Source organism: Castor canadensis, chromosome X, assembly GCF_047511655.1.
Source record: "Castor canadensis chromosome X, mCasCan1.hap1v2, whole genome shotgun sequence".
NCBI classification, from domain to species: Eukaryota; Metazoa; Chordata; class Mammalia; order Rodentia; family Castoridae; genus Castor; species Castor canadensis.
In genome coordinates this window covers 140,018,646-140,040,059 of record NC_133405.1, presented here as the reverse complement: position 1 = coordinate 140,040,059, position 21,414 = coordinate 140,018,646, and the positions used below count along the sequence as shown (strand labels likewise).

General features: G+C 38.1%; 1 protein-coding gene and 1 long non-coding RNA gene across 33 annotated transcripts in view; one reads left to right on the top strand and one right to left on the bottom strand.

Annotated features, from left to right (window-relative positions):
* The window catches only part of LOC141419817 (uncharacterized), a 40,488-nt gene extending 20,640 nt beyond the window's left edge, over positions 1–19,848 (top strand). Inside the window, exon 2 of the long non-coding RNA XR_012444538.1 lies at positions 1,974–19,848. This is a non-coding gene — a long non-coding RNA (uncharacterized lncRNA). The remainder of the gene's footprint in view (positions 1–1,973) is intronic.
* LOC141419803 (uncharacterized) overlaps positions 1–21,414 on the bottom strand; it is a 632,676-nt gene that overhangs the window by 539,557 nt on the left and 71,705 nt on the right. For 23 of the 32 annotated variants that reach the window (XM_074063515.1, XM_074063513.1, XM_074063512.1 and 20 more), the window contains 3 exons: positions 14,692–14,807; positions 13,982–14,035; positions 1,372–3,395 (listed from right to left, as the gene is read on the bottom strand). The exons of 1 other annotated variant lie outside the window; for it this stretch is intronic. The gene's annotated coding sequence lies outside the window, so the exon portion shown is untranslated. Of the gene's footprint in view, positions 1–1,371; positions 3,396–13,981; positions 14,036–14,691; positions 14,808–16,008; positions 16,047–18,230; positions 18,391–21,414 lie in introns of all 32 variants that reach the window. 8 more of the 32 variants (XM_074063516.1, XM_074063521.1, XM_074063490.1 and 5 more) reach the window with 7 other exon arrangements.

Sequence of the window (21,414 nt, the reverse complement as noted above, 5' to 3'; positions counted from 1 at the left end):
TCTGGGTGTAATTTAGTATTAACTAGTTCACAGGTTTAACACCCTCATACAGAAGATCCCCTGGTGGTAATATTTGGCAGGGTTAATGTTTGTAATGCTAACTATAGAAATTTGGGGGTTGGATTGGGTGGCACTAAAGGTGGAGATGGGAAGTGGCATGGGTGTGTGGGGAAAGCAGTGTGGGGGCTGCTGTTTTTGTGGTCCTTGTGTGTGTTTGGGTATATTTCTGTTGTTGTAGAAGAAGGTATTTGTGATAGGGATTGCAGGGGTTTGAGTTGTGTATAGTTGGTATAGTAGGTTGTTCAGTGGGTGAAGGAGGGAGGGGTAGTCAGGTGATATGTTAGGGGAGAAAGTAAGGGGAAGGTGAGGGCTAGGGGAAGAGAGTGGGTGAGTGGGGAGCAATGGGTTTTAGCACAAGAGAAGGATGGAAAGTAAAGAGGGTGAGCGTAGGGATGAGAGGATGATGATGGTTAAGTTGATAGTATAGAAAGAGAAAAGAAAAAAAAGATAATAGGAGTAAAAGTTAAACTAGAAAACCCACAATAATAAAACTAATAACATCAAAGAAATCAATGGGGAGAGATGAACAAACAGACAAGAAGGAAACAAACAAACAAAATAAACTCCAGGTTCAAGAACAGTAGAATGTCAGTCTTAGTTTGAGTTCTGGTGTTACTCCTCCAGCATCCATTCGTGGTGTTGGTATGTAAGCAAAAGCTCATGGTAATCTTGCCAGGTCTTTGGCTTATGAGTAGTGTGTTTTTCCTTCTGTCTTTGAGCAGCAGCTGCTTGGTCAGCTCCTCCCTCAGTGGGGTGTGGTAGTTTAAGTTTGTGTGTTGTCCTCAGGTTCAGGAGATCAGCTCTATAGCCCACCAGCTGTCCTGCTTTGGAATTGGATTTTTGCTTTGTTGGTTTATAGGGGGCTTGTTTCTTTGCCTTGCCCTCTTTCTCTGTGGCAAGGTCAGTGATCCGTCAGCTGGCTCCCTGCTGTCTGCGTGTTGTGATGGTTTGCTGTTTGTTTTTAATTTTGTGGAGCTGTTTGACTTTGGGTGTTGCTCACTGGCTCAGGAGATGACCTTTGTGGTCCACTACCTGCCCTACTTCAGGCAGTGGCTTATCACCCACCCGGTCTCTGTCCTTCTGCCTTTCCATGCTTTGTTCACTACTATTTCACACAGCTATCGGCTCCTTGCCCCTGTCCCCTTCTCTGGTGTGCTTTCAGCAACCCTGCCCCCTCTACTGTGTGCTAGTTTTCAGTTCCTTGTTTATTGTACTTTTTTTTTTTTTTGCATGGGGTTCAGCACAGCCAGTGGCTATGCTAGTTTATCCCAGGGGTGGCTGGGGGAATACCATGTGATACTTGGCGCTTACCTGTTTGGTCTACTGAATGTCTCACAGGCAGGTCTGGAGGTGGCGTCTGGCAGTGCGGCAGCCATCTGTTTTCTCAGTGTAATGTGGTGTGGAGAAGTTTTCTACAGGCTAGGGGTTTGGAGTGTTGAAGTTTTGATTCTCTTTGGTGCTTTATTTCTGCCAAGTGTGGCTCCAGTGTTCCAGCAAGATTTTGTAGTCACAGAGCTCACACTGTCTGGTTCTGCACCATAGTCACTACCTTGGACCCTAGGAGATGAATTTAACCAACTTACACCTGGTGTATAATGGACACAGATATACCAAATAAGGATGCATAGCAACTCAAGCATATTCAGTTTAGATGAGAGGTGGGGGAGATAAAAGGGGGAGACAGGGAAGGAGTGAGAGAGGAGGGAGGGAAAGAAGAGAGAGAGAAGGTAAGAGACAGAAATTCATAGCTCACATACACATTCTCATCACAGAGTTTCTTTTCCTACCTGGACAGGAAAAATAGTGAACATTCATGTCGAGGGAAGTAAAACCTGTTCGTTTTGATTTTACTATTGTATTCCAGCTTTGACTGTTTACCAATCTTATATCTATGTTCCTTGCTCTTCCTCCAGGCTATCCAATGCAGAAGGATAGGAGGCCTCTAGCATGCCATAATATTCAGCGGTATCTTCTTTCTCTATTATGAAACAGTCACCATCTATTTCAGGTAGAAACACTTTTAGGAAGACATTCAGTGGGCCTATAAATGGCATTTATAATTAGTCTGAAGTTCCTATGGGAGTATTGACAAGTACAGTCAATTTAGGTGGTCATCAAACATTTGAAAATATGCATAAGTGCATTCTAAATGAAGATATAACATGAATTTAATAAGTTTGCAAATAAGTCACATCTATGACATATTATCATAATTCTAAACATCACTAATTTTATCTTATCCTGAGCCCTATATTTTAACAAGCTTACTAAGAAAGGATGTCAGAGGTTGAGCACATTCTTTTTTTCATCTTTCTCTCTTTTTAACTTGTGTATGTCATTTATACAAAGCAGAATGTTTCATTCTGAGAATAACAATCTAGTAAAAATGATCTTACCACCTCTGCAGATAAGGTAAAAGTAAAACATGATGTACAATTCACATTTGATAAGAAAGTTATATCATGAGACTGCAGTATAAACCAGAAGCCCAGGGGGAAATTGGAAGTTTCACAGGAAGAAAGGAAAACATGAAATAAATTGCTAACTATGATTGTGATACAAATGAGCCAGAAAGGTGACTTAAAGGACAGAATGAATAGGAAGGAAAATACTTTAAAGAATAAGCAGATTTATTATGACAATCAGACTCCTCTTGAACAGCAATCTTTTCTTACTTATGAAGCTTCATGACACCCAAGCAGCATTAACAGATGAAACTCATGAATCCGTTCCTTCACTCGCAAACTTAGGTCATTCCAGCAGCTGACCCAAGTAGACATACCTTCTCATTGATAAGCATTACACTTCCCCATAATAGCACATGACAGAGTTGGTGATGGGGACACCCACGATACCTTCCACTTTGGTCTCTGGAAATTCAGGTCAGCTCTAATACTGTTTTACAGATTTACATTTTGTTTTATTTTCATTTATTTATTTACTTATTTAATTGCAACAAAAGTGTTCTACCACTGAGCTACATCCTCAGCCTTTGTGTTTTGTTTTTTGGTATTTGTTTGGTTTTCAGATCTTAAGTATTTAAGATCCTCCTGCTTCAGAGAACTGTGTGTTGGGATTACAGTTGTGCACTACCATGCTCTGCTCTAATACATTTTTAATTACTGAAGTTAAAGTGTCTTCTGAATTTGAACAGTTCTCTACACCTTTCGCCTTCTGCAGTTGAGGGAGAGAATATGAATTTTTCTCAACAGACTACAAGTATAGTCAACCATCAAATTATATGTAAATGATTTGATTTATTTTCCAAAATAAGCAAGAAGTACATACTGTAAGTGTCTTCCATCCTGAAAACACAGAAGAGCTGAGTCCAAGTGCTGGTGGGGAAAAGCACATTTTGAAGAATTAGAAATTAAATATTCTAAAACATAGCCTAGGAAGTGGAGACATTTATGAACATGAAGATATCAAAGTTCAATGTGAGAAATTATTAACATATTTTCTTCTCCCAAAACATTTTCTCCTCCTCAAAGCATTCTTTAACTCCTAAGAATCATGTTTATGTCTTTGTCTAATTCACATTCCTGGAATAAACTCTAGGACCCACCAATCATTGAACTGAGTATGACTATTAATATAACTGTGACTAGGTGACAAAATGTCTATTTTAAGTGGTGTTACAATGGCCTGCCTCTGTTTGCCAATTTTTAGGGTTCCCTACTATTTAAAATTAGAAGCTCAAGAGTATACTTTTAATTTATACTTCTGGATAAACATAGGATGAAGGTACTATTTTAAAGTTCTCCTTTCAAGTTGGTTAAAATTATAAGATGGTGGGCATGTTGACAGTCTTCCCCGCTTCTCTTTGTAGAATCTGAGAGTACTGAATGCCTACGTTGAACAATGTACATACTGCCTATCAAAAATGCACAGAGACATTCTAGCATATCATTTTCATGACGTTTAATAAACACGATCAGTAAGTAACACACATGTTCCCCTTTTTCTAATGATGCATCACTTTGCTCCTCACAATATCCTTTGCTAAGTTGGCAAGACTTGGTGATTTGAGCCCCTACACTACTCATTCACTGTCTGCATAGTGAAAACTTGTGAATTTAGAGCTTAAAAACTGTCTAGATTATGGATAACACAGCCATAACAGTACAAATCTGATAAATGTGAAAAATTAAAAGAGAAATTACCTTCTTTCCCTGGAGAACTCTTCCATTAAGCACTGTGATTAAATAAGTTTACTCTTTTATGAAAACCTAATTTTAAAATAAGTCCTATGGCAATCTCATGAAAACACTTACTTGTACAGCTCATGTCTCCAGACCAACAGTTTAAATAACAGTCTTTAGTGAAGCTACCTTAAAAATGTTGTTCACGTACAGATACAGAAATCCTACTTTTTGACATTCTACTGTTCTAGTTACCTTTTCATTAAAATTAAAGGGGAATGGAGGGAGGAGCCAAGTATTATTTCTTGATTTTAAGGCATATAAATGAATAATACATAGAAAATTCAGTAGCCTATAGCCAGGTAACCTATTCTTTCCTGATGGACACACTGGAATGGAATTCATAGAATCACCACACAGCTTTGTCCCTATAAGTATTTTCGGTACCAGTTTGTTAGTGGGTGATTCTAGTGATCGGGACAAACTGCACATGAAGCACTGATTCTGGAAAAGACATATAACAGGAAGCTACTGCTGTTTAAACTCCTAACAGAGTTCCAGGCCTCAGTAATGATTTTCCCGCTTTAACCAATTAAGGAAAGAAAGAACCTAAAACTCGAGCAGATTCAAGCACTAGGACTAAATGAAAGAATCAGGAGAGATGCTTAACTTAAACACAAGACACTAAATGTGCTTGGGATCCAACAGGTAGACCATGGAGAAGCAGAGTAGTCTGACAGTAAATGAGCTGCTGTTCAGATTCCCAGGGCTGGAGGCCAGGGGAGGAAAAGGGAAGGTGGTACATGTGTAAAGGACTACCAAAGATCATTTTTTGGATTAGCAAAACCAGAGCTGGTCACTTTTCCTGCCTCAGTCCAGAGGCGTAGCTGCCTCCGTTGCCAATGTTGCCAACAGTTGCCAGAGACGCTAACCGTTGCCAGAGTTGCCTGGCACCGCTCAAGCCCAGCATTGACGTCACTTCTCGTGGCAGAGTCCTAGGCCTTGTCCCGGGAGCGGCACGTCCTGCAGTCCTTAACTCTTAGCGGTTGTTTCCTTGCTGGTCCTGTCCGCCTACGTTCAGTTGCTCATTTTTAGCCACAGTGGTCCTACTTGGGGAAACTTACTTTCCTTGGTAAGTACCCATCTTAGGAGAGAGGAGGAGCAAGCAGAAATTGGCCTTGGAAGGTATGGCACAGGGTGGAGGTGGAGGGCTTTTAGTAAGGAGACCTTGTTTATGAAAGTTGTCTACATAGAAATGTTACATCTTGAGAGAGAGTAGAGGAATTATGAAGAGATGGGCAGATCAGTTTAAAAGTAATCGCCACGGGCAGGAATGGTGTATCTGCTTAGCACCTGTGGCGTAATCTCTAGTTCAAACGTAACACTAATAGTGTGTTGGAGTGGCTGGTCGAGTGATGGTTGGATTAAAGAGACCTTTAGTTGGAGAGGACATGTGGGCCAAAATAATAATTTGAAGTACAGAGCCAATCGTACTGTGAGTGTTCCTTATGAAACCTGGTATTCTGTGTGTATAGAAATGTAGAAGAAATGAGTAGAACCTAAAAAGTCTTTAAAGAGCATTATGGATGAAGGGGACTTGTAATATTTGAGGATAAACTGGAAAAAAAGAAGTCATTGACACTATGGGTGGAACCTGTGATAATATTTTTAAGAACTCCGCTATAAAAGTTGTAATATGACCAAAATAATTTGAACCATACAAAATCTGAGAGACAGTCTGGGAGGCTGGTCTGGTTACTGAAATATTTGAATTTCTGACAGATTTAGTGAAGTAGAGTCTGTAACTTGAGATAGGACTCGTCACGATGGCAAAAACTGAATATAGCTATAGATTTGAGAAGTTGGACACTTTATTTTTACATGCATAAATTTTAAATACAGGTTTTCAGATAATATAGGTTTTCAGAGTGGGTGAGTATGATCAAATTGCATTTTGTGCATGTGTGGGAAGTATCATAAGGAACTACCTTACTTTGTGCAATTAGTATGCACTAACAAAAACTAACAATCAATTTCCAACTGGCAGCCCTGAGGATGAAGAGCCTTCAGTTCAGATTAACAACTTAAAAAGAAATGATGAAAGATGGGCTAAAGCTGTTCTGGTTGTTAATCATGTCTGCTTCTTGATCATCTCAGTAACTTAGAACCACCTGGGGTGCTTAAGATATGCCATACCAAATTTTTATCCTACACCAATTAATCAGAAAGGTCCAGGCACAGTTATTTTTATAAAACCTACCCGAGAGGATGCCACTGTTCAGTTAGAGATATGAGCGAGTCATATAGGCAGTTTTAAATTTATAAAAGCTGTTCTTTTCTCCTGGATGGTTCATATGAAGAGGAGGAAGTTGTATTCTGCCTTAATAATAATAATAATAATAATCATAATCATAATATAATTTTGGCTATGGTATTTCTGCTTGAAATCAAGGCTTTATATTTTCTTGGCAGGCACTCTACTGTTAGAGCCACACTAGCCCTTTTTTCTCTGGTTTCTTTTGAGATAGGGTCTTGCTTTTTGTCTGCTTGGCCTGGACAGAGATCCTCATGTTTTTACACTTTCCATCTTAGCTCAGATGACAGGCCTGTGCTGCCACACCCAGCTCTTGCTTGAAAAGGGTATTACAACCTTTTTAATTATGCTGGCCTTGAACTATGATCCTCTAGATCTCTACCTCAAATAGCTAGTTTTAAAGGATTGAACCACTGTGTTGGCCTTTCGTTTTGTTTTTTATCAAAATAAATAACTAAGAATGAAAACTTCATTGAAAGGTTAGAAGCTACATAGTAGGAAAAAGTTGCTACTATTGGGTACTCAGTTTTGGTTGTTAGGAAATAGTTTAAAATATTTTTTATGAAATCCCAAATTTCTGAATTAATCACAGTAGCACTGATACAGTATTAGTGAGGCCAGAGTGATTTGACCCAAAATGTGATTTTTCAGGCTTTATATTGCCTGGTACATTTTCTATGACCGTTAAGTACTTTTCATTCAGATCCCTACACACTGAAACTTCTAAAGAAGGAACAGCTAAAAGTCAGAGATAATAGGGGTCGGGTCCTAAATCAGAATTCCACTCAGGCTTCACTGAGTTCAGTATTGCATTTTCACGATGACAGGATCCTTAATTATCAATTGTTTCCTTTAGCACCAGAAAACAAGCCCACTGACTTACACAGGACCTGTTTTTCAGTGGTGATTTTGAAGCTTTTAAAAATCAACAGTTTTAAAGTCTTTCTGATGTTAAATGCTTTGTTCCTTCTCTGTCCACTCAAAAATTTTCTGCTTTATCTGAGATCTCTGTCTCCTGCTCATTCTAAATGTGCATGTACTGGTATTTGTCTCTAAATTATAGAAAATATTTTCAGAATTAGTAGTTAGAAACAAAACCTGTGGACTGAGAAGTAAAAAGACAGACGTGTGCTTTGGAAGATGGAAAGTCCTTTATTACACCATCAGGAATTTTGTTTCTGTTTTGATTTTTAGCTGTTATGCTTGAAGCAGTTCTAGTATTCCTTCAGATTGTTCCAAACCTTCAACTTTTTCAGAAAGTCTAATAAAACTTAAGATTTTGCACATTAGAACACAAAGATTTTTCTATTTCTTTGTTTCTTGCTTGAATTTTACCAACTACATGCTAGTTCTCTTGTATAAGCATGACTTTTGATTGGTGGCTGAGTATAGTTATTCCATGAAAAGATATTCCATGAAAGCAGTTGCAGAATTGATCACCATAAGGGCTTAAGTGGGAAGACGGTATTTGTTCTTATTGGGGAAGATAGTTTATAAAATGTTGTTTTAAAAGAGAGTGAAAAATTGGGATTTTTGCAGATGCTAAGTAAATGTAGCAGGGAGGAAAAACACCTATATTATATTTAGAAAAAGGCTGCTAGTAGAGCTTACAGATAAATAACCAACATACAGCTCTGGACATTTAATGGAAGATAGGATGTGAGTGATAGAAAAAAATAGTAATATTCTGTCTATGCTTTAGATGAATTTTATATCCTAATTTGAAATGCTAACATATTTCTGTATTCCACATTTTCTCTAAGAGTTATCCAGAAGTTTGTTCTTTCTGCTTCTCATTGATTTACAGGTATATCCTTCCTATAGGATTCTGCAGCAAATAGCTCCTCCCTCACACAGTGTCTGGAGTTGGCATTTAATGTGTAAATGGTCAACCAAAGTTTGCAAACCAAAATTAGTATTAGGTGAAGAAATGGGAGCTTTTTGAAGATTGTTGAAATATGATAGAGGGGCCAAATTTTGCTGGGGAAATTTTACCTACTAAAATATGTGTAATGGACTGGGTTCAAAACTGCATTACTACCATTCTTCAGATTTGTTATTTAAAGAATTTCAAAGGCTCAAAGAAAAAGTAGTTAGGATTAGAAATGTGTAACTAAATGTGCAGCCCTGTGTTTTTGAAGATAATTGTTGAATATTATAGTGGTGAAACATATTCCCTCAGAATAGACCATGTCAATTCTTCCTATTTTATTGAGTGGTGGTTGACAGAGTATCTACAGTTAATTGTGCAATGTAATATTTTGATGTAGATGTTTCACTTTTAATGATTCTCATGACCAATCTAGTTAACACAGCTCTCACAGGATACTGTTACTGTGTGTGTGTGTGTATGTGTGTTTACAAAACTTACGAGTAGTTCAGCAAGTTTTACATACTACACATTGTTGTTAGCCATATTAGTTATTATAATTAGATAGACATAATTTATGAATACTAAAGATTCATAAATTGGATTCATAAATGGTGGCACCTATCACCATTTTCTCCTATGCCATTACACTTCTTAAATAGTGACACAGCTGTAGAAGATACTTGATTATTTGAGTTGACAACACAAGTATATTTTGGTAGGTGTTGAAGCAATTTTAAGATTTATCTTTCATGTAAAGTTGTTTGCAGCAAGTAGAGACAACAACATTTGAGGACTTATAACATGAATTCTCAGGAAACATGTACAAAATGTTGCACAAAACTACAGAAAGACCCAGGAGAGATAAATTGTGCAACCAATGGTATATGTTTTGGTAGAAATTAGGACATGAGTAATGGACCTTAGAAGTTTTTGTTTTCCCTCACAATTTATACTATGAATTGAACAGCAGAAATCTTAAAATCTAATTTTGGGGGAGAAATTGTATAGTTAAAAGATGTTACTTATATTCCATCAGTATAACTTGCCTTAATAGGAACTTTTAGAAAAGAGAAACTAATTACCAGGATTTCAGAAAGATTGATTTATTCTGACAGAACTACTTAGATCAGAGAAATGATTCTTTATAGCTAAAAAAATAAAAATATGGTCTCTTCACATTCACTAAACTTGATTGTTTGTGGACATAGGACCGGCACATAGACAAGGGCATGTCTTACAGTTTATCAATAATAAAGCAGAATGTAAGGTTATATGGGGACATAATCCGCCCATTATAGGAACATGATAGAATACTTAGAAGTGTGGAGAATCTGGGAAGGCTTGGAGGCAACTGAATTTAAACTTTACTTACATAAAAAAAGGAGGCTGGACATAGTGTTCTTTAGTCCTAGCCACTCGGGAAAAAATAACTGTCAAAAAGATCATAAGAACCCATATCAACCAAGGGCTAGCCATGTAACCCTGACCTTACAGGAAGCTAAGTCAGAGGATCATGTTCCAGGCCCTGTTAAGTACAAAGTGACCCTATCACAAATTAACCAAAGCATATATATTTAGAATTATATCTTCTTGCTGTATTGTTCCCTTTATTAGTATGTAGTTACCTTCTTTATCTCTTCTGACTGATTTTTACGTAAATTTTTTTTGCCTAATGTGAGAATAGCTACTTCTGCTTGCTTTCAATTTCCTCTTGCCTGGTATATCTTTTTCCAATCTTTCTACTTTTAGTTTATGTGTCTTTGGTTGTGAGGTATGTTTCTTGCAGATAACAAATTGTTGGAATGTTACATAAAAGCAAAAAAGTGACCTATCTTTTTCTATGCCTTACTCAAAGTTTCAGAACTTCTTACATATTTAAGTAGTTCTCACACTCATATTTGTAATGACATAGTGATGTTTATACCTAATGCTGCGGTGGACAACTTTGTTAGGTTGTCCCAGGAAAAATACTGATGATGTTTCTTTAAATCTCCAAAATTATCTGTGCTTGAAAGAAAGACTATATGGCCTTAAAACTGCATGGCATTTTTCAGGAAGAGTCTATGTATTTAAAATATGATAAACCAAGAAATCTGATGATATTCAGTTGTTATCCTAAGAAACATACTTTTTTTGTCCTGTAATCTGTTGGTAAACAGAAATGTGTAATTTTAAAACAATGAAAATGTGAAAAATCCTAGACAAATCAGAAACATTAAGTGGGATGTATTGACAAATGTCTATAGTACTACTGGAAAAGGAAGAATATTTGAGGAATAACCCAGGAGTTGAGGATCATCCTAGGCTACATAGCAAGACATAAGAAAAACAAACAAAAATAACATTGGTTATTGTGGCACATGACTATCCTTTGGGAGACTGAGGTGGGCAGGAGGGTGGTAAGTTGGTGGTCAGTCTGAGTTTGAGGCCAAAAGTCTGTGCTACATATTAAGAACCTATCTCACACAAAAAACCCTTGTTTTTATTCTATAAATATAAGTGAGGCAGGCAATAGCTCTCCTTTGTACTAAGTATTGCAGGATGTGCTAAATATTTAAAGTAACTAATTTCTCTATGTTTCCATTATGCGTTTTAATTGGAGAAAAGGATCAGGAATAAACTTGAATAGGTATAAGGCTTGAAAGAAGATATTTATTTGACTTTAATAATGCACTTATAACTATAATTCTAAACATGCCTGAACTAACCAGCAGACTAGAAAAAAGTGTCATTATTTTAAAGGGCTTAATATCTACAATAAATAAAGCAATTAAACTGATTTTTGCCAATCATAAATTGACCCAACTTAAGCTCCAAGTAGGCTGGGTGTGGAACAACATGGTTGTAATCCCATTACTCAATAGGAAGAAGCAGTTTGAACAAGCTTGGATTCCATATGAGAGCCAGTTAAGAGAAGAAAAGCAGCAGAAATTATTTGAAGATCTATTACAAGCAAGGCACCAGTCTCCTTGTATAGAAAATGTGCTTGATTCCAGTTTCCCTTATGAAGATTTGTGGTAAGGCTTATGTTATCTATATTTAACTGCCATGTTAGAGACAAATCACTAAAAAAGACAATAAACGTTTTAATTAGGAATGAAAATTAGACTTAACAGACTAGACCAAGGATTAGAGTGGTTACATGATAGAAGGAAAGGGTTACAAGTACAGACTCACAAAGGATAAGCCATATTAAGATGACAGCAAACTGGCTTTATAGAGTAAGGAAGAATTGGAGCCGTGTTTCACACTCAGCTTATCACAGAGCTACGTCTTGTAAGCATGGAAAAATTTTTATAGAGGATTGGCTAAAGATGGTTGATTATATTATATGTGGCTTGCTTATATTTCTCACTTAGAATTAGGTTATATTACATACATTTCTCACTTAATAAGTGAGAAACATTGTGCAATAAAGACCTTAGTTATGGAACTGCAACACAGCCTGAAGACTGACTTTGTTTTCCCTGCTAATAATAGAAATAGGTAAATAAACCCTTGGTTTGATAAATGAGAAAATGAAAGCAAGGAAGAATAAGAAATGAAATGCAAGTACAAGGTGATACACTGAGACCTACTTTCAGTTCTGTGCATGTGGAAATCTAATTTTCTCAGCACCATTTGTTGAAAAAGCTGTCTTTTCTCCCAGGCCAATTTTTGGCTCCTTTATTGAAAAGCGTATGGCTACAGTTGCATGAGTTTGTGTCGTGATCTACTATTCTATTCTGTTTGTCTGTATGTCTGTTTATGTGCCAGTACAATGCTATTTTAATTCTGTGTTTCTAGGGCATGTTTGGAAGTCAGGTATTGTGATACCACCTTCCAACATTGTTCTTTTGGCTCAGGATTTCTTTGGATATTTGAACCTTTTGTGTTTCCATATGTGCTTTAGGATTGGCTTTTCTTTCTCGGTGAAGAATGTCATTGAAATTTTGATAGGGATGCTTTGAACATATAGATTGTGTTTGGTAGAATAGCCATTGTCACAATATTGATTCTGCTGATCCATGACCATGGGATGTCCTTCCACCTTCTAAAGTCTTCATTGATTTCTTTCTTTAGTGACTTGCAATTTTCAAAGAATAGGACAGTCAACTCATTTGTGTTAAATTTATTCCTAGGTATTTTAATTGTTTGAAACTATTATGGGTGATATTCTTTTCCTGATTTCTTTCTCAGACTGTTTAGTGTGTGTGTGTGTGTGTGTCTGTGTGTGTGTCTGTGTCTGTGTATGGAAATGCTACTTATTTTTGAGTATTGATTTTTTTTCCTAGTACTTGCTGAGCCAGCATCAATTCAAAGTAAATTGCAGATCTTAATGTAAAACTAAAATAGTGAAATTAATCTGGAAGAATAGGGAACACACTGTACCACACACACACATAGGTAATAACGATGAACAGAGCTCTAGTGGCTCAGAAATTATGAGAAAGGATGAACAAAAGCACTGCATATAACTAAAAATTTTCTGCAAAGCAAGGGAAATGGTCACCAGACTGAAAAGACAGCATACAGAATGGGAACAAATCTTTGCATCTGACAAGGGATTATTTAGAGCATAATGTTTTTCCATCAATAATAACATCACAGAAACTTAAAAGCAGCTATTATAAGGAAGTCACAGAATATATTAATAAAAAATAACTGCTAGATTGATGGTACATTGCTTATCCTATTACTCCTGACTCTGAAGATGACAAACACCTTCTCTTCCCCACTGAGGCACAAGGCATTCATTGATCATACCATTTTCCCCAGCTAAATCAAATGTTACCTTGGAAACCTTCCCAATAAAGACAGTCTTTACACAGGTATTAGAGTTGTTATGAGAGTGAAATTTCATACGTGCCCCACTCCAACCAAAAAGCACTCTTACCTTTGATTTTCTCTCTGTATCTCTGAGGTTTTCAGAAAGAATGATCTTCATAGCAATTATTGAAATAATAACTTGGTAGAACACTCTATCATAAATTAAATTTAATCAAACCCATCTGGCTTTCCTGTTCTTAAAACACAACATGAGACCCTATCTTTTCTTTGACTCTTCGTAGGACACAATTGTTCATAAACATAAAAGAGATAGTGTACATGTATCCATTGTTAAGAACACAGTGGTTACAACCTATGTCTCTACCCAAAGAGTAGAGGAACCAGTAGAAGTTCTAAATTCAAACCCCAATACTGGCAAAAAGTGAAAGGGAAAAAAAAAAAAAAAAAAAAAGCACTGTGATGCCAGTGAGTGTTTTTCCAGTTGCTATCTTCCTTGCTACTACAGGCAAACTTTAGAGAGTTTGTGCCAGCACTGGTCCTTTTACCTTTGGTTAGCATCTCTGACTGGAACTGTAACAGTTCAATATGTCCTTTATTTCAGAGACCTCCTAGCTTCAGAATTTTGATTTAACCCATAAAGCAGTACACTGCTTTCCTCCCACTGATGGTATTATTTTCTAGAATGTGTTCTCTGTCTGTATATCTTTCCATCTCTGTCTCCATCTCCCTGCCCCTGTTCTTCTGTCCCTTTACTTCCCTACATTCTTCTTCCCACCCTACATTCTTCTTCCCACCCCCCACCCCCCCGCTGCCCATTTTTACATTTGCAGTCAGAGTGGAGTCCTTCCAACAGAATGTTGTCTGTGCAGCTTTGTCCTGCAAAGAAAACCGAGAAGTTCTCAGTCAGTTGGGGAGTATTTGTAAGGCCCCGTGCGAATGAGGACAGAATACAGCAATTCCTCACTCAATTTCAGAATCAGTCCTGCTCACGAGTACCTCCTCCATGTATTCCTGTAGCATGATCCAGGTGAAACATTTTAAACACTTCATTAGTTCAGACTCCCAGGTACCTGTCCAATTAATACTGCCTTCTGTAAGGATTTACCCAAATTCTGCTTTATAGTCCCAGCAGAAATATTCCCTGGTTAGACACCTTGTTTATTCCGTAAGCAGTGTGTCTAACTAATAATGTGTCTCACTAATAAAAGTGAGGGAAAGAGACATCATTTCTTCATCAAAAGCCTTCACTAAATGTTATGTTCAAACATAACAGTTCACTTAAATTTCATTTTATTTCCATCAACCTTTATATTCTAACTGTACCCTCCATTAGGATTTTACCAACAGGTTTTTGCTTCTTAAAATACTAGGTAAGGGAAGTAGTCCTTGGTCAGCGTTTACATAACTCGTTCAGGTAAAGGAGACAGTTTCTTTAAATAAAGGCTGCTTAAACTGTCCAGCTCCCACAGTCTCACCAGTCTTTACATTTTCATGTTTTTGCAGTCTAATTGTAGCTCATATTATGGCCTTACCAGTGAGTTTTGCCATCACACTGCACGGAGCTGTCACATCAGGGATTCCTTGCAGGGATGAGGGTGTGCTCAGTGGTAGAGTGCTCGGGTAGCATTTCTCAGGACTTGGGTTTGATCTCCAGCACCACAAAAATAAACAAACAAACATAAAAGGAGTCCTGGGGAAATTTTCTTCTCTACCCCTCCCAGCCATTTTGCTAACTCAAGTACAAAAGACTTTGGGTCTTCCAGGAAAGCATACAGCAAATCTCGTGTCTTCCTGTCTGTCTTTCTTGACAACTTAGTTCTGACTTCATGTCTCCTACTGACATGACCGGCATGCAATTTGTCAAGCATTTGACTATAGTCTTGTTTATTCAGGGGAAGGAGGTAACAGTACGGTATTGCCTTTCAAAGCATCTAAAATACAAAAGGGAAATAAACAACGGGAATTTATTTCCCCCTGGAGGAACAGAGTGTTTTATGTTAGTAAAGAGTAGTAACTTTCAATGAGTAAGTGTTCCAGAGAAATCTAGCATGTGTCTGAAGAAAAAAGTCAAAACACAAAAAAACGACAAAGCAAAACTTGAAAGCTTACTGTTAATGTTTCTCACTGAAAATTCCACCCAGAAGTTTTTAAGTGAAAAAATTAAATTAGAGCAGAAGACACTGCAGTTTTTCAGCTCCAAATCCACTAATCCCACCCCCAGAACACCTGCTAAGCAAACAATCACTCAGAGTGTCCATATGGATGCGCGAAACTATGTGGGACTGGAAATCAAATTAACTGGATACAGGGTATAAACCACAAGCGTGAGCTGGAAAGTTTCCCAGGACACCACCACCTCTGGTTGTCTGGGACTTGGCACAAGTCAATGCAGAACATGCCAAGAGTCGCCACCAGCCTGAAGGGCATGGGAATTTCTGAACCAAAAACCAGAGCCACCATGTGAGGCGCAATCACTGGGAGTGAGTGTGGGCACAGTGCCATCACCTTGAGCCCCCTGCCACCTGGCTTCAGTCCTTTGGAGAGTAAGTTGGAGTGGGCGCATGGCGCAGCAATGTGGGTTAATGGCAACTGAGTGGAGTGTGATCTAGGAGTGAGGGGGAGCCTGCCCTGTGTGGCAGTTTCCACCAATTGACTGAGGAGAGGGCCTGTAGTCAAAAAGTAGGAGCCAGTCTGTAATAGAGGAAAAAGATACTCCAAACAAATGAAATAAAAATGGGGCTGAGTAGTTGTAATTACATCAAGCAAAATACACTTAAATGACAAACTATAAAAAATTATTAAAAGATCAACCCAACAAGAAGGTATAAAAATTTTAAGTGCATATTTACCTATGGCTAGAAATTTCATTACACAGACCATATCAGATCTAAAGGAAGAGACGGGATTGATCAATAATCATGGAAGACTTTGGTCCCACTTTCATCAACGGGCAGATCTTAGAGATGTAAAGTTAAAAATATATATCATAGTTAAACTATTCTCTGTATCAAATAGACAACAGATATTTATGAGACATTTGGTCCAGCAACTGAAGAATGCATGAGCTTTAGCACATGGAATATTCTAACGAGGAGACCATATAAATGGTCCCAAACCAAATCTCGACACATTCAAAATTATGAAAACCATATCATGTATGTTCTGTGACCATAATGGAATAAAGCTAGAAAGTTTGGTAACTTCAAATTCGTAAAAAGTTAACAACATGCTACCAAACAAATGAGGAGTTACTGAAGGACTAGAAAGAGGAATTTTAAAATGAAGTTGAGAAGTTCTTAAGTCTGTGTGGAAAGAGAACATGTAGTGATTTATGGGATACAGAAAAAGAAGTTCTAAAAGGAAAGTTTACAGCAGTAAGAAATAGAAAATACACATCAAAAAATAGAAAGATGTTAGGCCGAATGCAGTGGCTCACAGTTATCTCTGGAGAGCAGAGATCAGGAGGATGCTGGCTTCAGTCCAGCCGGGGCAAAAAGGTCTTAAAACCCCATCCCAGCCAATAAACTGTGCCTGTCATCCCAGATATGAGAGAGGACATAGTTAGGAGGATTGTGGTCTGGGAAGGGTCGGGAAGTGGTAGAGCACTTATTTACCTACCAAGCACAAGGCCCTGAGTCCAAACACCAGTATCGCATAAAAAAAAAGAAAGAAGGAAAACTTTAAACACCTTCATGATGTGACCAAACCAATCCCAAAATTAGTAGAAGGAAAGAAATAACAAAGATCTGAGTAGAATTAAATAGACTGACAAAAATATTATAAAATGCCAGTGGGCTTTGAAAAGGTAAGGAAAAAAACCTGCAAAGCTATACCTAGATTAAGAAAAATCGAGAGAACAAACAGATTCATGAAAGATTTAAAAGGATACATTTTAATGGATACTATGGAGATAAAAGGCATTATCAGACAGAATTATGAACAGACCATGCTAACCACTAGGAAAGCCTTAGGAAATAAATACCTGGAAATTTAACCACTAAAAATGAAGCATGAAGACACTGAATCAGTGATAAAAATGTCTCTCAGAAACAAAAGTTCAAGGATTGGATCAGTCTGCTAGCAAATTCTATCAACTTTTTAAAGAAGGAACACCACTTCTTCTCAAACTATGCCATAGAATTGAAAAAGAGAAGGCCCTTTCAGACTTGTTCCTACACAGCCAGTGTTACCCTGCTACCAAAAGCAGACAATTACTCAGAAAGAAAACAGACTTGTAGACCAATATCCCTTATGAACTTACATGCAGAAATTCAACCAAATATGATCAAATCATTTTCAGTAAGACATCATACAGATCATATAGCATGACTAAACTGGTTTCATCAGAGACACGCAAGGATGGTTCAATGTATGCAAACTAGTAACAATAATATGTCACATCAACAGAACGAAGGGTAAAGATCCCGATTGGCTCGGCAGTTGTAGAAAATGCTTTGATGATATTCACCATCACTTCATGAAATAGAGAAAATGGAGCAAATTTAGGCATGAAAGTCATGCATCAACATCATAAAGGCTAAACACGACAAACACACAGCCAACACTGTATCAGTCGCGAGAAAGCTGAAGGGGTTACCTTTAAGAGTTGGTACATAATAGTTTCACCACTCTTACTCAAGATAGCAGTGAGTTTTACGTAGAGTAACTAAGCCAGAGAAAGAAACAAAAGGCGTATTAGAAGGAAGGGAGTCAAATTATCCATTCTGGCAGAAGACATGATTCTTACACAGAAAAACCTACAGCCCCCACGAAAAGACTACGAGAACTGGCAGTAATATTCCAGGATACAAAAATTCAACATACAGAAATTAGTGAAGTTTTCATACAGCAGTAATCAAGCTGCTGAGAAAGAACTTGTGAAACAATCCCTTTCACAATAGTTACCAACCCTCTCCCCCCCTTCCTTCCTCCCACATGCCGCACTAGGTTTATATTTACCCAAGAAAGTGAAAGACCTCTGCAATAAAACTTACGAAGCACCCAGGAAAGAAACTGAAGGAAACATAAAAACTTGGAAAGCCTTCCCTTGTTCATGGACTGGACAACTTACTAGTCTTAGAGTGTCCATGCTCTCCAAAGTGATGTAAAAGTTTGATGCATTCTTCATCATTGCTTGGTGAATTTTTGGGAAGAACTGTATGGATATTCCTCAATAAACTGAAAATGAGATGTGGCATGTGATCCAGCTTTACTCCATTACTGGTTCTGTCCTTGGAGGAAAGGAAATCAGTATACCACAAACACACCTCGAGTCAATACTTAAAAACCTGTCTACGATAGTGTAGATACGGACTCAGCCTGGTGCCCATCAGCAGATGAATGGGTGAGGGAAATAACAGGATATATACAAAATGGAATATTATTTAGCCGTGGAATAGAATGAAATCATGTCACTTGTAGAAAAGTGGGTGAAGACGGAGGACCTTATTTTAAGTGAAGTAAGTAAAGCACAGAAAGACACCTATCATGTGCGTAAGTTTTTAAAAGGTAACTTGAATGGAAAATAATAATTAGTAGATGTTGGCAAGGGGTGGAGTGGATACAGAATGACAGGATTAGGTTAGTGCATGCTCTGTCTATTGAAATCTCAGACTGTGAGCCCCATTACTATGTAAAAATAATACATGTTAAAATTTTAAGTAAATAAATACATCAGTAAAACTTAAAAATCGAAATCTAAGCATTCTGCCATGCTGATTACCGTCTGGTTAGTTTATTTTGACTGCTAAGTGAGGGCATGTTTTCGTGAAAACTCTTGATGCTTGTTAGCAAACAGTATCATCTGGTCGCTGAAGGGTTAATCATTTATTCTAGTCTTCCTATCTGGCTTTGTTTTTGCCAGTACTTTCAGAAATTCCAAGCAGGCTGCTTATTTTCTTGAGCCTGGATGCACTTTCCACTAGTTCAGCTCTGCACGGCACTCAGGACTAGTTTTCTGGGAGTCTGCTGTTGGTGTGTTGCTACTGGTTACACCAGCAGGGGTGTTTTGGGTCAGGTTTGTCCAAATCTAAAGTTGTTTTTTTGTTCAGAATGAACCAGGAGAGGAGCACTGGGAAGAATCACCATGAATGGGCCAGTCCTGAGATCTGGAGCAGTCCTAAGACCAAAGGGGTCTTACTGGCACTGACTCTCACCTGACCTGCCTCCAACTTGGGACCAGATCAAACCATCCAAGATAAAGTTATTCCCCTGCGATGAGGGACTTTCTTTAGCCAAAATGGTTAATTGGCAAAATCTTTTGAGGAGACTCTTCAGAGACAAACGGTCTGGAGACAAAGCGGGAGAGCTATCACAATCCAGATCGAGTCACCTGTGCCAGACTTCACAAAAGTTAACCAAAGCCAAGAGGATTTTTTAAAAAAGTGTTCTTACCCATGCTTACTACATATCCAAGCTCTAGCAGGCACCCCTCACAGAGGGCAAACTCATACTTTTTTGCCAAGTCCTTCTAGAGAGAAAAGTGACTATTGCTATCAGGCTCCAAATGTATCTTTTAATAGTTTATGCTCATGGAATTATTTTTAAATGGGTTCCACTACACAGTTTATTTAACTGGATACATTTACTCCCTCTGTTTTCTACTTTATAATAATGTTTATAGTTTTAGACTTAAACAAGTACTTTTGATTTAGCTGTCACTCCTCTGTCCTGTTCTGTACTAATTTTATCACTGCCCCCAAAAAACCCAATTCCCTCAAGCTTTAAAAAAAAAAAAAGTTCAAACATAAAAAAATTATAAGAGGTACTTAAACTGCTTTTGCTGAAAAGCACTGACTCCTGACTTGGGTCCACAAATTAACTAAGAATAGGAAAAAACATGGCATCTCTCCACTTTGTATCTGTCTTTGCTCTGAGCAATTCTCTCTGCAATCACCTTGGAAATAAGGAAGGACAAAAAATAAAATCTTCATGACAACAGACTCACACTACCCCAATAGTAGATCCTTCTCAGGATGGACCACCCCCCCCCCCCAGATACAACCCCAAAACCTCTGCCAATACAAGAACTGAAACACTGGTCAGCTGGAACACACCTGATGATCTGTGGCTGGAACTATTTAACCATGCAAACCTTTGTCCCCGCACCCAGTTTTTTGTAGGTTTACTACAGCCCGTGTCTACCCCAAAGATTCCTTGGTTTTACTTCTCAAGCTGATAACCATTGGCCCATGTGTATGTATCTGTATGTCTCACTTTTGTCTCCCAAAGGCTACATTCCTTTACACAGGTCAACGCTCAAAACCATGTTGACAGTGTGCTCATACTTCGACAGAAAAATGCTGTTTTATGTCAACCAGTCTGAGGTCATTCGTGATGCCACTGATACCTCAGAAACAGGTGGCCAGTCTCTGGCAACAAGCAGCAGTTGACTGGAAACAGTGACTTGCCTGGGCTAACTGGATGCTGTGAAGACCCTCTGCTGGGACCCCCTTAATTTTTTCTGCATTCTGCTATTGGACCTAGTTTCTTGTATTTGTCCATTGGAAGGTATATATAAAGAAACACTGCAGGGGTGGGCAGCGGTGGCTCATGCCTATAGTCCTAGCTACCCAGGAGGATCACAAAACCCTTCACAAAAAAAGAAAATGGGCCAGTGGAGTAGCTCAAGGTGTACGCCTTGAGATCAAGCCCCAGTAATGAAAAAAAAAATTTTTTTTCAGTCAGTTTTTATAGATGTTACTTGAGAACAGAAAAATACTAAGATAGACATTATTATAGATACAGAGAATTAAGTTTCAGTTTTACATCAGCACACTAAATTGTAACCTTAGATAAGTTTTTAGGCAGTTTTTAAATTATAGTCAACTTAAACACACACATAAAGTTGATAGTCCCCCCCCCCAGTGGTATACTGGGGTTTTACATTTAGATTTTTTAAGTTTTATCTCCCTGGTAGGTCATCTTCCCCCTTACCCTCCCCCCACCCCCCCACCCCCGACTACATTATCAGAACACGGACTTGCTTATTTCTTTCTTTGGTCTTCCTCGCTGTTACAGTAGCAAACTTTTATTGAAGGGAAAAGAAGGTATAGGTGCCACGAAAGAGAAGGCAGTGAGCTCCGGCAGATGTCACAGAATCCCAGATCTCTTTTTAAAGGGCAGTTTATAAGTTTTAAGGGCAAGGGATAGGAATAATCTGGCCAGTCTTTGCAGGAGGGATTTTGGATAACTGACAGGTACTATTCACAAGGTCTTGTTACATGACATGGCATTCTGCCTATGTGCATATGCTA